We start from the raw sequence: 13,806 nt of genomic DNA, 5'->3' as shown, positions 1-13,806 counted from the left end.
ATAAAAAATGGCCGTAAGTCATCCAATTTATTGAACATTTATTTACACTTAAGCTCTCAATGCTATCGACTTTTCCCTTATCAGGACCTTATCTCTTACGTCATCTAAATGGATTTGTCAAAAGCATCCTAATCGATACCTGTTATCAACGTCCGGTTCTATAATCTATAGATTTCACGGCTATATGCACGTTTGAGTCATCCCTTGAATCTGGGGTCTGGAGATAAAATGTGTCTATGCCTAAATATCGTATGACCAATAGAGCATTCTACCTGATGAAGATAAAATAATCTGTGATTGAATTGGTTGGTTTAAACTAATGCAATTTTTAAAAGTCTTATTCATATGTTTATATCGAATATATCGAAAAAGTCGACAACGACGTAATATTATATACAATAACAATTGTAAAACATATTAAAGTAGGCATTAATATTATCTATAGTAATTAATAATAATACCTGTTCTCAACACACTATGACAATTCTGGTTTTATAACATAAATGGGCTGGACAATGGAAGGTAATATCTTTAGAAAGTATATTATATATTCTTTTAATGATGAGAATTTCAATCACATGGATATTTAATATAATTTTAATCAAGTTATAGCATTATTATCAAGATAATCTTAATAACTAAACTAAACATTACATACAGCTTCAAAAATATACAATAGAATAACGAAATATTTATACTCAAACCAATGAAAGTTAATATTATTCAATGTTACACAAAAAGTTTGCGTATTGGGTACAAATCAAAGAAAGAATCCCTAGGTAATATTATAAATGCAAAACCTCATGATCATACAACAATTCAAATGCTATTTTTTCAAGATCAAAAGGCCAATCCATAAGTCGCGAGCCAGGCCTAACGCAAGATTGATTCCTGTTTGCCCAAACAACAAAGGATGACTGATCACAGCATCGTATCAAATCAGATAACATTTTTGTGTGGCACTTGACCGACGTCGGGTATCCGCGGTGCGTGTTTTCGACAATATCGAAATTTATAAGCCACCCGCTGGTCAGACATGACGGTTCACACTTCAAGGTACAAAGGTTACGTTTCATTCGAAATCTGGCTAGGAGTGCACTGAAATTGGTTCGTGACAACCGAGAGATGTTATCGTGAGACTTGGCAATACCGATGCAGTGAGGTAATGGGAGCATGAGAATGAACATAGACAATGTTTTGACGCAGATAGATTGTTTTGACGAGACGAGGTCTGGTTAGATTGGCTTGCGATGTTATTTGCTTATTATTAGGGTGAGGGAGATTTAAACAAACGCAATTTTTTTAAACAAAATAATTAAAATGTGAATATACGTAATTGTGTTCTCTTTTAGATGGTTTATAATGTTTAAACATGTCTTTTTGTTAAATATTTGTTTACAATTTATGTTGAGAATGATCTGTCAATGTAAGTTTAACATCAGTCATTTTCATTTATGTACGTGATTACAAATTGAACATTGAGCTATGCTATAATCTATTTATTTATTGCGGTAACAGATACATGCTCAGTATTATTAAAAAGATTCGATTAGTGTGTAATATTTCACTCTTTGCAATATATTACTTTAAATATTATTCATCGAACAGTTTAATTTTCATGAACAAGTTAAGTAAAATACAAAATGTATGCGTAAATTTTACGCCAGTTAATAATTTTTATGTCGGGAAAATGCCTTAGTTAACGTCAGAAATATTGCAAATTTTAACTGGCCATTTTTAATTCACAAAAAATAAAAAGTTATAACTTTTTTTTTATATAGACAAAAATTCATTTTAGTTATTAAACACTATCGGTTTTAAATTAATATTTACATTTCACAGAATGATAATACTCATTTAAAGGACTGTGTGCTATCATGTAACTACCTATTAGAACTAAATGACGTATATTAACTTTACTGCGACAACGTGAAAGCCCTGCCTTTTTATCTTAATATAAAGCATGATCTGTTTTCCGACAGAAACAAGACTCTTTATAAACGCTTCCGTAGTATTGTCACGTTTTACTGTGAAACCGAAGCTAAGCCGAAAGAAGATAAGCCGAATTCAATGTAATTTCTTATTATATTTTATTAATGAGACCGACAAAAATCATTTATCTAAAATGAAATTGGGATTCGAGGTTAGCGAGTTTGTATGTTTACCAATTTTAGCCTGTAGTTGACACGTGTACCAAAAGAAAGATATATTTCATTATAAGGGCATTTTAATTATATGTCTAACTTAATACTTACGTAGCAAATAATCTATCAAATGTTAATGAACAAATATATAAATACATACATTTTGTATGTGGGAGTCCAATACGCTCCGGCACGAAATATGCCAATATGGGGAAGTACCACACCCCCTCAGAAGATCGGCGTGAAAAAGCATACTGCTATCTTCGTTCGGTGGGTGGGGTTATATCCTTTTGCAAACCCTTCCCAATCCTTTCCTGTATTATTCTGGCCAATCCTTACATAATCCCATTCCAATTTGAAGTCGGCAATCCATTTTTAGAGATATAAGTTCTGCAATCGATCTTCGGCCTCTCCAAATGTTCATGGGCGGTGGTAGCGTCTACCATTAGACGACCCACCAGCTCCATTTCCGAAAATGACACAAAAAGAAATAAAAATCAAAATTAAAAGATGAATATTATTATCTTTTTTATATGTAAGTATGAGCTTTGGGTTACATTTGTTATAAATTGCAGTAATAATTTCTACCAAATAATTAAACAGCATTACAGAATAAAAATTTGAACAGCTATAATGACCATAGACAAGTCACTCCAATCGTTTTATAGAAGTACCATAAATTGGGTTATGGGAAACCGAAAGCGGATAAATCACATCGAAAATACTGTCACGAATCTATAAAAAAAATTGTGAGAGAACTCCGGGATGATTTGATTATCCCGTCCCGTCCATTGAGCATGACCGAGTGTTGGAATAAAAGTTTTTACCGCGCAAAACTAGCTCGACATTCCTTTGAATTATAATATTTTTGTGATTCATCACTGTGACTTATTGAGACTCCGTTTGAATGGACTTTATTGAATTTTAACCGGTTTTCGGACTTTACAAAATGGTGGAGCAGTGTTTATACAACGTCTGGAAGAATAGAAATATATTACGTTTCTATGTATGTACTCAAATTTGATACTGTTTGTAATAGCACTGATTAGTCAATAGTTACCACAGTAATATTACGGTAATGGATAAATATCGCCAATTTTTTTATCGTATACTTAATTGCCATACCGCAATGCATGCATCAAATTATCAACAAAATCCTATTGGGTATACAATCAAATAAAAGCATAAAACAATAACACTTAACATTATATACTTAATAATATAAATCAACCATAATAAATTATACTAAATTAACATATAACCTAAACACACACGCAATTGAGATATTAAATTGGAATACAATATTGAGATATTTCCGATAGAACTGAACTCAGTCTATTGGGTTTTATTTGAATGTGGGATATAGCAACAGGAAACATTGCCCATACAATGATTCAAAGGGATCGGTAAGATGAATGATCGTGCTTGTCCGAGTGAAAAACAAAATGGAGTTTAGATTAGTTACGCATTAAATATTAGCTTATAGCATTCGGCAGTACATTTATTAAGTAAAAACGGGGCTTTTGGTAACATTACTAATTTAATTGCCCTTTAAAATAATGTTTGTTCCGTCTGCAAAACACATATATAATGCATACAATAATAGAAAAAATATACGATCTAAATTACTTGTTCTGAGAGCTATGTATATACGTTTTACCGAAGTCTGCATTATTTTATCAAATTCACAAAAGTTTTAATATGACGTGTCCAAAATCAACCCGTTTTGCATTTTATAATTTTCGATATTATTAAGACACATGAGCTGTTTACTGTACTGTAGCATACATTAAGTACCAAGTATATGCTTTAGTAATAATATATTGTTAGCCTGGCCTATAAAAACATTCACCATTATAAGCAACGTAACATTACTTAAGTGTTTAAACAGCTTTATTATTTTTATTTCATATGTACGACAACGCGACAAGACTCAAAAATCTTTATGGTCACAATATTATCATTTCACATGGCATTCTTGACACCTCGAGTAATTTAATATAGGATCATATTATCGAGATATTTATTTCGCAACATTCAGCAATCAGATTTAGTTATTACTCGAGTATTATGTATAATATTGTAAACAAACTTTAGTAGTTAGTCATGATAATATATTTAAGAGTTCTGATCGTTTGTTAATTTTGATGTCGTAAAATATGAAGAAGTTTGTATACAGTTAACAAATGCAGTTAATTGGTCACCAGCCCAGGTTCAACCAAAATGAGCAATACAGTTTGTTTATTTTTATATTAAAGTAGACAGCTGAGCAGGTGTTCTGTCTGATGGTAAGCGATCACCACCGCGTTTGAACATTCGCTTTTGCATTTTGCCAATGCATTTTATGTGTGCCCATTTTTAAGGGGCAATAAAGGGATAGAAGAAAAATGTAGAAAACTAGCTACAATTAGCTCTTCATATTAATGCATTCCAAAACAGTGATTACCATAAAATTATACCACGTTGAAGCGTGACTGCACCGGAAATATCATACAAAAAATGCAGTTGATTCTTCATATCTCGACACTTTTTACATCAATAATTATAGAGCTCTTGTAACCAGTCCGTTTCACGGGGCGGGAATATAAAATCGCTGGCGGCTTTTAAGGTTTTTAGCATTCGTCATGTTTCTCAAGAAAATAAAATTCCATTAGCAAGTTTCGTTGAATCAATGGCACTCCAAAAAGGCGAAACTATAATTTCGTTGAGTCATTTCAACCCTCAATTTGTTTGCTGCCAACTGTCAGAACTCTTTTGTGCGCTTATGAATAAATACTATGAGATTTCTTAGTTTTATTTTAAACAGCTCAAGGTGACTTGCGTTTATGCTCCACATACAATGTAAAGAGAATAAACTTCAATATGGTTATATTTCATATTTAGTAATATTTACTTTTCTTATTTAAATAAAATTTATCTATCATACACATTGGCTGCAAATATATATGCACAGAATCTTTAAAATACTTATCACAATAGATATTACTACGAGTGTTAGATACTTTTAAACATGAAAAATCGTTATGGCTAAGAAATTTAGATGATTAGTGCTTAAAATATTGCGATCGTAATCCATTATTCAGTTTCTTTGTTTAACAACATCGATGGATATATTATAATGACGTGAAAATTATAACTTATCTATACCGTAGCAATAAGCACATGAATTATGTTTATCGTTCAATCGATAATAACAGTCTTAAAATACCTACGCGATTATAGAATTTGGATCAAGATTTGAGCGTTTAGTGGGGAAAAAATAACAATAAATATGCTATATTGTTTCCATGTAACAATAATTGTAAAGAGATTTATTAATTGCAACATCATCATCATCAGTATACTTTTTGCTTTGAGTCCTAGTATAGTTAGTCCTAGTTTCCTTACTAGAATACTTTTCGCTTTAAGTTAAATTACTAGTCAAATAAAACCCAAACATTTGGACATATGCAGTTCCGCACAGCGAGAAATAAATGTGGGGCAAGGCTTGTCCAATTTTAAGTATAATATGGTTAAAAAATATGAGCATTTAATGACCAACGATAAATAGCTATTATTTTTTACGTTCTTCTTCCAAAAAGGCTCGATCAAACTTCTATGCGTTAACAGAGATTTATGTGAAATCTAAAAGGTCAGGATAAATTGAAACATAAACAACTTTTCAGCTAAAAAGTTGAAAACTGCTAGGAATTGGAAACTTGAAGATCATTCATCTTGCTCAAATCTCAATGTCGTGTATTTAATTTACTTTGCTTTCTTATTGAATTTAAGATTTTTTTTTGAGAGAAAAGAAATAACTGAGATTGATTGCTAATTTTTTAGTTTAATTAAAATAATTAAAATTTAATGTTTATGAAAAATGTCATATACTTTACGTATCAATAACGTACTATATACAAAAAAATATTTTTCAGTATATCAAATGTATTAACAAAAAATTATACTAATATTTAAATGAACGCCATCTATATTCATATCTTCGAACTTTTTGCATATGTAGCTCTACCTAGACTCTAAGCTTAAAACGCAATATTAAAACGTCGAGTATTTCAAAAATCACGTTCAAAAAAAAACAAACGAATGTATGCAATCTACATCATTAGACGAAGTCCTAATAAGTTCAATCGAAGGCACCGAGCTCCAGTCCTAATTGTTAGCTCATAAAGCAGCAGCAATTAAAAAACTGTAGTTATATTCCCGCTAATATGAAAATAAACCAACACGTCGGCGACATGAAAGCTGCTATAAATGCAGGTGCACTTATCGCCTTTGTTAACATTCAATAATAAAGTGTAATTCGAAGCGCTAAAGGAAACCGCCAACAATAATTACGACCCGTTGCTAATTTAAATCTCAACTAATCGCAGTCGTGAGCATCGCAATAACACAATTGGTATTTTTATTTTGGTTTGTGGTGTAATGTAAATTCTTATACAAATAACTATCAATTAGAGAAGTAATGTCAGAAAATATTGCCGTCTTTTATGATGAAGAACTCACTATCCATTCGCCGAGATCTATAATTATTATTTTATTCATTTATTTCAATCAACATGTAGTACAGATAAAAGGGCTTAATAAATAACTTAAAACTGCAGCCCATATAAACTTAATACTAATCGAAGTTTTATACGTTATGTCTACGACGTGTGATGAGGATCCGAGGAGCTGGGTATCCATTACACCCATTTAAAAAATCCAACTGTTATTATTAATATTTGTTTTTCACAATAATGGATTAAGTTAAATCTTCTTTAAATTGTATGCTTTATATTCCTTCACACACTACACTAAAAACCACGAGTAAAAGACCGTGAAAATTTTCGTGTAGATTATTTGTATCACATAAAACTCGATCACGAATAATAAAGATCCATCGCAGCCCCATTGTATTCCCATAAAATTTTAAAAGGACATCATTTCTTACTAATAAATTCGTTCGTGATGCTCATTACACTATAAATCGGCTTAGCCAACTGTTACAATACCCACACGATAAAATATCCTCTAATGGACAACGGGCTATAAATTGTCCCTAATAACAGAAATATTTTATTAAAATAGCTCCAAAAGTGTTCTCCTTTTCGGGTTTTACGACATTGGTATTTGGATAAAAAAGTTTACGAACGTAGATCGGATCTTGTTTGTTAAAGGGATAATACTCACATCAAACTCGTGGGTGCTCACTTCTTTTTTTTTTCTTGAAACGTTCCTGTTTTTTACTTTTAATTTCGAAATGACAGATGAGGATGACGGGGGCTGGTGCGTCATAGATGAAGATTTATCATAGAATTTTATATGACAAGCAATTTTACGCCCATTTTATATCATTTTGGTAAAACAATGGTGTTCAAGGGATTGTTGTTTTGTTTTTGTATTGCATAGAACGTTTTGAAGTTATGTGTTATGACAAATGTATTAATGATGTTCTATCATTACTATTCTTTAGTAAATGTTAACAGTGTAAAAAACTTTTTGTTACAACTTTGAGTTACACACATCTCAACTTCATACTTATGAAATAGGCCCTATAATATAATATGTAGTTTTAACATGTACAAGATACCCTACTAATTATAAATGCGAAATTAACTCTGTGTGTCTCTTCATTACGCCTAAACCACTGAATCGATTTAGACTAAATTTGGTACAGAGATAGTTTCAAACCCGAGAACTATGTATGATAAACCTCGAGACTTGTCTGTATTTTCTTTAACTATGAGAACGAAGTCGCGGCGGAAAGATAGTATTTAATATAGCAGACTCACCCTGCAAAAATAGTTCAGGATACCAACGTCCAATAATACTCATACTCAATAGAATCACTTTCGTGTAACTATTGTTCAATAAACATTCACTTTTCTTATTTCACGATTCAGCCTGACCCCATGTTTGTGTGCAGGTCGCGGCTATCAGATGGTACCTCGATCATGCTATTGATGTTCGCGATAAATAGAATGGAGCCAATAATGTACTTGCATATTGACGTGATAATGGATGCAAATATAATACAACAAATCGACTCATTTCAGCATCCTTTGATAGCGTATTACTTGGCACAATTTGGAGCGACGTTATCTTTTAAGTGCTTGTATTATCTGTATTATCTGGAGTTTAGCATTTTTCCTCTTTTATAATTAAAATGCTATATGTAATGGAATGTGCTGAAACATAATTAAAAAAAGTAGGTTGTTTCTATGTTTCATAATGGCATATATCAATATATATGCCATTATGAAACATAACAAACTATTGAGTTCATGAAAAATAATAAGTTAAAAGAATAATATCTATTGTAAGTCTCCAGATTCTAAAATGGCACCGAATGGCAACAATTTCCGATCAAATATAAATATAATCACGCCAATCAGTTAAAGGCCCACGGAATTATCAAGTTTCAAAACCAAAAATAAAATAATCAGTACATTGACAACTACCTTTGGTTTAGGAAACGTCGGTTAAAAATAATTTAAAATATCGCGTAAATTTATATATTTACACATGTTTTATCTACATATAAAAAATTATTGTATATTATTTATGAAGTCAATGCTTCGTTAACTAAAAAAGTATCTAAAATTTAAATCTATCAATCACACTAGGACAATTGGTTTATGATATCAAAGGGGCAGATGCTGCGATGATCAAAAAACTTTTAATAAAAAAGTCCCAGGCTGATATAGACAAGGTGTTAATACTACAGATAACTATCAATAATAAGTTGCTTATAAAATATTTATATTTAATAGTCACGGGGTAATGCAGGCAGCAACGGTATGGCTTTGGCATACCAGATTACCACATTAGGAATTCCCTTTGATACATACGTCTGCTGGATAAGAAGATTTATCATGTAGAAAATAAGGTTGTATATTGCGTGGATGCAATCCCCAACAAATAAGTGCAGGTGGCATCGAACGGCATCGTATCGGCTTTATCTTAACCATCGCATCTTCAAATATTATACTTTTACTTTTATGGCGCTTTGAAATGCAAGTAGTGTCAACTAACGGACACCCAATAAAGTCCGTAAAGGGTTCGACCGGACACTTCGTATTTTATGTACGTGGCTTATAATATTAGAATAACTAAAGTATTTTCATAGTAGTGTAAGATTTCTCTACGTGCAGTTTTTGTTTCGATAAATTACATCAATATTGATACATTACTAGGCTAAGGCTTTTCGCCCCGGCTTCGCCCGTGGTACATATATAGCCTAAGTCACTCAGTTGCAGCTTTCCAATGCTGAAAGATTTTTTGAAATCGGTCAAGCAGTTTTTGCGTGAAAACGTTACAAAAATACACATACAAAAGTTTCTTTAAAATCAATGAAATCTCGTACAGTTTGTTTATTCTACAATCTAATGAAATTACTAAACCGTACACTTACGAAATAAAAAAACTATTTTATGTTCTATTTATTAAAAAACGAATGAAGAATTCTGTGTTGCACACGGTATTGAAAACAATTTGATAAACTTATTAGCTATATGTGAACTAAGTACCAGGCATCCCAAAATTAAAAGTATATCTATTATTTTTGCAAGATAAATTATAGAAGTGATAAATACTAGTCATATATCGCAATACTAAGAATCCCTCCTTGTGACCAAATCTAAAACACAAATATCTTATTGTTAATTTATGTAGCAAATAAAAACTTACATTTGGATTATAGTTTATATCTTTTGATAAGTTATTTAGAGAGTGTGTTATAACAAATGTAGCGTTATAATATTTGTTCCAATGTCTAATCAAATACTTCAAAGCATTTGCTGTTCAAATTATTCGATAATTGCCTCGTCAGATTCTGGTACAAGATAATTTAATCGATTGGAAAGTGGTTCAAGCCGGTGTTTTAAAAATTACTCAAATATCACTCAACATTGAAAGCCGCCGGCTAAATTCGTCCATTGATGTAATGATCTCGTTTTATGCCCAGTTTAACCAATAGCAGTGCAATAACTGTATTTGTTTTGTGTTTGAATTGAACCATTTTGTTTTGTAAATTTGCTTTATCAAGTACGGGCTGATCTAGGTTTTTATTAGAGTTGTTTTAGTAATCTATGTGGGAGGTGCATTTCATAAGAATTTTTTTATTTACTTTTCTTCAAGGGCTTAAAAACCTTTTATGTGTTATCAGTACGATTAAACTTACATCGTATTGGTTATAAGTCATGCATATATGTGCGTAGTAAGCACTTATTTGGTAAAGGAATTACGACAAAGAGCCTTTTCGAAGTATTTACGAATAATCGACCTATTAGTCCAAAGAAATAGCTGATGTAAAGAATATTTTTATTGCGGAGTGGAGTTATACTGAACCATGTATTTTGAGAGCGGATTTTAACATTAATGATTTTTATGAAGTAGGAATATTTGGCATTAATCTTTTTAATGCTTATATTATCGAAGAAAGAAATAAAGAGATGCTATCGAAGATGATACATTCTATTTATTTGATTCAAGTGGGTCAGGTTTCAGCAAACAAAACACTAGAAGAAATATTTAAAAATATTTATTGTCTGATAAGTTTAAAGTTAAGGTTGAAACGACCACCAACACTGCTGTGGGTGGATTTAACTTGTCAATCAAGTGGGCCATGCCTTGCACGTTGCAATCTCCCTGCGTGAACTGAAATCATTTTAAATGTCCTTAAGAGCCATAGCAAAATGAACCATACTTGATGGCAATATGGTATAAAGTTCAATGTGAGTTTATGTATAGTGAACTTCACTTATTGTTTAATCAATGTTTTATCCTTAATTAGACTATTATTACAGGACTACGGATAGCGATTAAGTAAATAGTGAGGAAGCAGGGCCACACACTACGCTGTAGTAAGTATATAATCAGTACATTCGTCTTGAGTTTTTATATGCCTAGTAGTAATTAAATTGCTTGTATATTCTTTGGATTAATATAGCGATATATTCGGTCTTTCTGGTCTGTTTGTTGCGGAATTCTTGCTAAGACTGGCTTTTACTCTTTCTTTAAGTAGATTTTAGCTTTAACTATTTTACTACAACCTATTTTTTTATTTTTTAAGTAGGATTGCTTCCGCTAAAAACGTATAAATACTTATATTTTTCCTCGGGTTTCAAAATATCTGCACCAATTTTAATATACATCGATTCATCAATTCAGGCGTGAAGAAGATACAGATAGGCACATAGACATACATTAATAATATGATGTATATGATCTGATACATTGTTTATATAGCCATACTCCTCGACAATACTGAAACCACACACACAACCTAGCCATTGCCCACAATAGAATAAAACTAAATATCATAATGGAACCTCAAGCGATCCTATAAGAGCTTGATAAAATCCATGAACAATTCGTGAGAACATTGTCCACTTGAAGTTAATGCACCTACCAAGGATTTCGACAAATAGTAATAAACTTATCGGAGTCTCGTCACGAACTCATACTCTTCTATACTTTATGGTTCGTACATTGAACTCGGCCTTCATCATATGTAGTTAAAATCACTGCGAGTTCAGTTAATATAAGTGTAGATTAAAAATTTTACCGTGCATTTCATTTACTTTTTATGAAATAATTATTATAGGAAATACATTAAACTCTGAACCATTAAAGTACTAGGCTGTTATGTCAAATATACTTTTAGATAAATTAAATAGTTAACATCTTTACTTTGACCACCTTCTATTTTATAATATATTTTTTACATCTTTCGAACGTTCTAATAAACATGCTTTTATGTAACAATATTATCATTAAAATAGGACATTTTATTGTTTAATTCTTAAGCATTTCACAATAGCTTCAAAACAATACTAATTCACCAGTTAATACTCGAGCTGAAACTCAAACGTAAGCCATCCCACTGTATGAAGAGTAATGAAAAGGATAAGTTTTTAATTAACCTCAAGCAATTTAACACAAATGGGGCGTTATTAATAGTTACGGCTAGAACTTATCTCACTTTCAACGCAACCCTCTCAATTTTCGAAGTAATTTTCAACATCCGCAAGTTTTATTGAGTTTAGGATTTTGGGAATATATTATTTTCACGTATGTGTTGAAGTTGATAATTCTGAATCATTTTATTGCTGTTTATATGTAATGAATGTATGTGGTGTATGTTTAATTTTTAGTTGGCTCAAGGTTCTGTAGAAGAAATGTGAAAATTCTGTTTTTTTATAACTGTATTGGTTGATTTTCAGATTTTAAAGTAAATGCATACTTTAAAAAAATATGCTAGGAATCTATGCCAATATCATTGCATGCGATATTAAAATTCAATGTGCGTTTTTGATATAACATACTAGTATTCATACCCAGTGGGAGTCGCAAGCGTGGACATGTATTGGGCCATGATCGTGCCTTAGAAATATATATGCCATAGAGTAAATTTAGTGATTGGAGATTAGAAGAGCAATATTTATTTTATTTTCAATCTGTTTTTTTAACATATTTATAGGTCTAATCGATCTATTATAACATTAGAATATGAATTAACGAACGCTATATTGGCTATTTGGCCCAAAATAAATGTTATTATGTTTCTCATTTCCATAATACTCGGGAACCACCAGAAGGAAAGCACCCGGTCTTTTGGAAGGCTTACGTGGGGACACAGATCCAACACGCAGAGGCCCTTTTGAGATTTTAATGTGTAGTGTGACATCAGCCGCAGCCTGCCCCTGGCTGCACTATAGAGTTACAGCCCTAGGCAGTCCTCGGCCGATGTTGCCAAGCATGGACATTTAAAATCTGGGCTATGGAATGGGATGTTAAATGGAACGGTATAAGGAACTATTATAGCACTTGCCTTTTTACTATAGAAAGCAAAACTATGTTGACAAGCGGGGTCTCGAATATTATTATTATATATGAAACTTTTATATTGATAACGTGTATACATATCCTATTTTTACAAAAGTGGGAAATCCTTTCCGTAGTAACATGTACCCTGTAATTCTTTTGACATCGTCCATGAACGTTAGCGACAACACAACGACCACGTAGGCACGTATAGTTGTTATCAAAACATGAAAGTTTTTACTAATTTTATTAAGAAAATCGCGTCGTTTTGCACGATCTATTTCGATGGACCTCGAGGTCCGAGGTCACGTTAACCAAGATACTGTTTGAACTTAAATGTCAGCGCGATTTGACACACGTCACATGCGACGCGCCGCATCCTTTGTTAACTCTTATTAACTCATATAATGGATTCGTTCCGTCAATATCATTTTCACATCGAAGTATTGGAGATTTAATTAAATCTCGGGCATCGTGTAAGTGGGAGTTTGAGCGATGTTATATTGTACATAAAGAATTTGGTATATAGTTTTAGTATATGTGACCTATAATTCCCTAGATATTAGGTAATATGTAAACATAGTTTTCAAAATGAATATTTTATGTATTATCTCAAGCTACAAACTTACTGAAGTTGATTGTTCAATTTTATAATCTTATATAAAGTCTAACAATGTACAATTATTATGTTATATTTTATTATCTTACGCTTATCAGTTACTATTAAAGACACATAATTGAGCATGAACGTTCATAACCAAAAAGATAAAATAAAGCAAAATGTTGCAGTACAACTTGTCAATAAATTGCACATTGAAAGTGTCCCGCAATTGCGATTATGCTTAATTTTGAAGCGATC

Source organism: Zerene cesonia, chromosome 18, assembly GCF_012273895.1.
Source record: "Zerene cesonia ecotype Mississippi chromosome 18, Zerene_cesonia_1.1, whole genome shotgun sequence".
Classification (NCBI taxonomy): Eukaryota; Metazoa; Arthropoda; class Insecta; order Lepidoptera; family Pieridae; genus Zerene; species Zerene cesonia.
The sequence above is the reverse complement of the archived record's forward strand: the minus strand, read 5'-3'. Positions refer to the sequence as shown.